The 5,000-nt window shown below is 54.2% G+C and overlaps 1 non-coding gene across 1 annotated transcript in view; it reads left to right on the top strand.

The window, feature by feature from the left end:
• The first annotated feature begins 3,618 nt into the window (after window positions 1-3,618).
• LOC124758737 overlaps window positions 3,619-5,000 on the top strand; it is a 1,909-nt gene continuing 527 nt past the window's right edge. Inside the window, exon 1 of the ribosomal RNA XR_007012392.1 lies at window positions 3,619-5,000. This exon is cut by the window's right edge and continues 527 nt beyond it. This is a non-coding gene — a ribosomal RNA (small subunit ribosomal RNA).

Raw genomic sequence — 5,000 nt, 5'->3', positions numbered from 1 at the left:
CATCTATGCGCATCTGACAACACTACGTCCGCACCACAAAACATACCGCCATCTGTAGGTCTCCCGCAACATGACCTCCTGCAACGACGCTACCGCCATCTATGAGACGCCAAGCCGACTAAGACAGCGATGGCGCCACAGTGGCCGCCTTTCGACGCCACCCACAAAGGCTGCAGCCTCTGTCGACCATAGCACCCAATCTCCAGTGGCTCTGCCGCACGAAGCCGTGGACCGGCAATGACGCCACCCGCACCCGTTCGTGCACCACCCCAACCGCCAAACTCGCACCTCCAGCGGATGAACGGCGGACGTTTCCCGCACTCGTAAAGTGCAATCCACCCCTATAACTTGCGTTTCATGAAGAGTTATTTCCAATATGCGACATTCCCGCTGTCCGTATACATGAGCCGCGACCTGTACCACTTACGAGCGAGAGACGCGATCGCGTTGCTCACTGTACGGCGTCCGATACCGAGCCATCAGCATGTCGGTCCCCATGCGCGTTGCACTCGCACTCGCAGTCGCAAAAACGTGGGGCAAATATATTACGCGGAAGAGTTATAACAGACCGAGCCCCACTGCATGGGGGGAGTCTTTGTCACTAATGTACACAGATGGAACATTTTGGACTGGAACCAGATTACCCGTACACACGGCGCTGATTAGTAATCAATGCAGAGCCATCAAACTACAGCAAATATACACAACTGTCCGTATACATGCTGAAAGAGTCTGCCCAAAATGGGAACCACACGTCAGCCAGACACTCTGATCACGCACCACTCTCTGCTTCTAACAGGCGCACATACAATATGTAAGCACCAGCATGGAACAACATCCAGTGCATCTTCTCCGCCACATTACACAATCCACACTATCACAACCAGACCAGGAGGTCCGTGCGGAAAATACAATATCCCAGCCTTTCGACATCCACCATTGCGCAGACCAGGCACCAACACCCCACACATGTCCTATACAACGGTGCACCCAACATCACAATAGTACCTCCTGTCACAGCGCACAAACAATGACATGAGTCAAAGACACAGGTCTCACACAAGCATAGAATTGGAGCGCCGCCTCTAATAAGCCAAAGGTGCATCCTGACGTGACAAATCTGATCATGTCACAAGCATTCACTTACTATAATCACTATCAACGAACCTGCCGCCCCCGCCCCCCCCCCCTACACCTTTCCGTACAACAACGTGTAACCTAACCTAACCTAACCTAACCTATGTTGTACCTTAACCTAACCTATGTTGTACCTTAACCTAACCTATGTTGTACCTTAACCTAACCTATGTTGTACCTTAACCTAACCTATGTTGTACCTTAACCTAACCTATGTTGTACCTTAACCTAACCTATGTTGTACCTTAACCTAACCCATGTTGTACCTTAACCTAACCCATGTTGTACCTTAACCTAACCCATGTTGTACCTTAACCTAACCCATGTTGTACCTTAACCTAACCCATGTTGTACCTTAACCTAACCCATGTTGTGCCTCAACCTAACCCATGTTGTGCCTCAACCTAACCCATGTTGTGCCTCACCTAACCCATGTTGTGCCTTAACCTAACCCATGTTGTGCTCAACCTAACCCATGTTGTGCCTTAACCTAACCCATGTTGTGCCTTAACCTAACCCATGTTGTGCCTTAACCTAACCCATGTTGTGCCTTAACCTAACCCATGTTGTGCCTTAACCTAACCCATGTTGTGCCTTAACCTAACCCATGTTGTGCCTTAACCTAACCCATGTTGTGCCTTAACCTAACCCATGTTGTCCGCCTTAACGTAACCCACGTTGTCGCCTAAACCTGCTCTGTAATTGTTATACGACTCGTTCAATTACTGTAGTGTTGCCCACCCGCAACCCTCGCAATATAGTTCGCTACTCGCACTGCCCGCACCCCTGTGTATCGCTTCATGTTAAACACCTTGCAAGTCTTGCTCACTTTCCACATGCTCCTGCTGTACACTGTAATGTGGATGGCAGCAGGACGTACATGCCGCCCCTCCCCACGTCCCCACCTTGCCCCCTGCCTTCGCAAGCTGGTTGGTGAGAAGTTTGCATGTTCAATGCCCTTCGCATGCGACGTACTCAGGCTACGTTGTGGTGCGGCCTGTGTCAACTGTCCGCTGATGTCGTACGCGTGAACCACAATCTGTACTGCACATTCGTCCTTATGTACTGAATGATACATCGTGGCACATGTGTGACCGCACAACGACTGCGCCCAAAAACGGCGGACCATACAGTGCAAATATTGTGCACGCAGCTACGTGTCGTCTCCCTATGAGAGCTGGATTGCAGTGTGGTACGCCATAGAGACGTGTGGGAGGAAACGGACGCCGTGGATGGCGATCAGCATGAGCTGTCTGTTGATGTATTCGGACCTAGTCGTCTCTCCTCACACACCGTGATGGCATGGTGCACCGCGTTTCCATATCTGCGACATGCTACAGAGGCCGGTTGACAGTCGTTCGAGCAATGGACATCGCATACGTACGGGGGCCACCTTCCACGTATTGTCTAGGCGTGCACATTTTGTTGCGTGTATGTGGGCAGACGTAGTGTGGCGTGACACCTGACACAGGCATGCAATAATCGTTGAAGTTGCAAATGGCGATGGACGCCTGCGTTTTCTGGTGAAGTTACGCAAATGAACAAATGGTAACCTGTTGTGGTGCGGTTGTTCTCGCTAGGGGTGAATCGGTGATGGCGACGATAGGTTGAGGTACTAACCGGTTGTTCCAGCGATACCCACCATGCCGACGAAACTGAACGGCATCTGGGTGTGAAGCGATACGCGGCGGTGGCTGGGTGGGACCGTCCCCGGCCGGTGAGGGGGCGCCTCCCGGCGTGCTGGCCGCGCGGTGCGTGGGCGCACGCGCTACAGCCGGCTGGTTGGGGGCGGCCAGTGGCAGGCGCGCCGGCCGACGGACCGCGGCAGGCGTCGCAGCTGCGCGCCGGCGCACCCTGCGCGCGGCGCCGTGCGGCCAAAGTAGGTCCTCGCGGGCCCGGTGCGAAGCGCGGTGGACATCTTCAGTGTGCTGGTCCGATTGAGGACTGTGTGCGTTGAGGATGCGCCGCCGCCCGGCGCTCGGCGCCGCGACGCCGTCTGCTGCTCGGTCGCCCCAGCGGTTCTCGCTGGTGGTTTGTATCGCAGCTGTGCGGATGTGTTGGCGCGTGCGCTGTGCTGGGAGAGTTCGCTTCGGCACCCAAGTGGGGCTTTTGTCCTTCTGTGGCGCTGGCGTTGGAGCTGCCGGTCACCGTAGGTGGCGCGTGTTGTCTCCCGCCGGCAATGCCACCGACAGCACGCTCCCGGGCCTCTGTCGGCAGCGGCAAGCTCAGTTGGGAGCACGGGTGGTCGCACCGAAAGCGTCTACTCGCCTAACTCCGGGCGATTGCGCCTCTCTCGAACCCGACCAAGTACTTGGGACGGCGCTGCGCGCCGCCGGGACCTGAGAGGGTTTCGAGGTGTATTGTGCAGGGGAGCTCAGCCTCCTCCTGTTTGCAGAATGATTGAGCGGACGCTTGCGTGTTCGCGCGGGCCCCCGGGACACACTCCCGGGCGGCCGGCTGCTCAGCTCTAGTTGACGCAGCTCCCTGGTTGATCCTGCCAGTAGTCATATGCTTGTCTCAAAGATTAAGCCATGCATGTCTCAGTACAAGCCGCATTAAGGTGAAACCGCGAATGGCTCATTAAATCAGTTATGGTTCCTTAGATCGTACCCACGTTACTTGGATAACTGTGGTAATTCTAGAGCTAATACATGCAAACAGAGTCCCGACCAGAGATGGAAGGGACGCTTTTTATTAGATCAAAACCAATCGGTCGGCTCGTCCGGTCCGTTTGCCTTGGTGACTCTGAATAACTTTGGCTGATCGCACGGTCCTCGTACCGGCGACGCATCTTTCAAATGTCTGCCTTATCAACTGTCGATGGTAGGTTCTGCGCCTACCATGGTTGTAACGGGTAACGGGGAATCAGGGTTCGATTCCGGAGAGGGAGCCTGAGAAACGGCTACCACATCCAAGGAAGGCAGCAGGCGCGCAAATTACCCACTCCGGCACGGGGAGGTAGTGACGAAAAATAACGATACGGGACTCATCCGAGGCCCCGTAATCGGAATGAGTACACTTTAAATCCTTTAACGAGTATCTATTGGAGGGCAAGTCTGGTGCCAGCAGCCGCGGTAATTCCAGCTCCAATAGCGTATATTAAAGTTGTTGCGGTTAAAAAGCTCGTAGTTGGATTTGTGTCCCACGCTGTTGGTTCACCGCCCGTCGGTGTTTAACTGGCATGTATCGTGGGACGTCCTGCCGGTGGGGCGAGCTGAAGGCGTGCCGACCGCCTCGTGCGTGCTCGTGCGTCCCGAGGCGGGACCCCGTTGAAATCCTACCAGGGTGCTCTTTATTGAGTGTCTCGGTGGGCCGGCACGTTTACTTTGAACAAATTAGAGTGCTTAAAGCAGGCAAGCCCGCCTGAATACTGTGTGCATGGAATAATGGAATAGGACCTCGGTTCTATTTTGTTGGTTTTCGGAACCCGAGGTAATGATTAATAGGGACAGGCGGGGGCATTCGTATTGCGACGTTAGAGGTGAAATTCTTGGATCGTCGCAAGACGAACAGAAGCGAAAGCATTTGCCAAGTATGTTTTCATTAATCAAGAACGAAAGTTAGAGGTTCGAAGGCGATCAGATACCGCCCTAGTTCTAACCATAAACGATGCCAGCCAGCGATCCGCCGCAGTTCCTCCGATGACTCGGCGGGCAGCCTCCGGGAAACCAAAGCTTTTGGGTTCCGGGGGAAGTATGGTTGCAAAGCTGAAACTTAAAGGAATTGACGGAAGGGCACCACCAGGAGTGGAGCCTGCGGCTTAATTTGACTCAACACGGGGAAACCTCACCAGGCCGGACACCGGAAGGATTGACAGATTGATAGCTCTTTCTTGATTCGGTGGGTGGTGGTGCATGGCCGTT

The sequence above is a fragment of the Schistocerca piceifrons genome, unplaced genomic scaffold, assembly GCF_021461385.2.
Source record: "Schistocerca piceifrons isolate TAMUIC-IGC-003096 unplaced genomic scaffold, iqSchPice1.1 HiC_scaffold_57, whole genome shotgun sequence".
Taxonomy (NCBI): Eukaryota; Metazoa; Arthropoda; class Insecta; order Orthoptera; family Acrididae; genus Schistocerca; species Schistocerca piceifrons.
The sequence above is the reverse complement of the archived record's forward strand: the minus strand, read 5'-3'. Positions and strand labels throughout refer to the sequence as shown.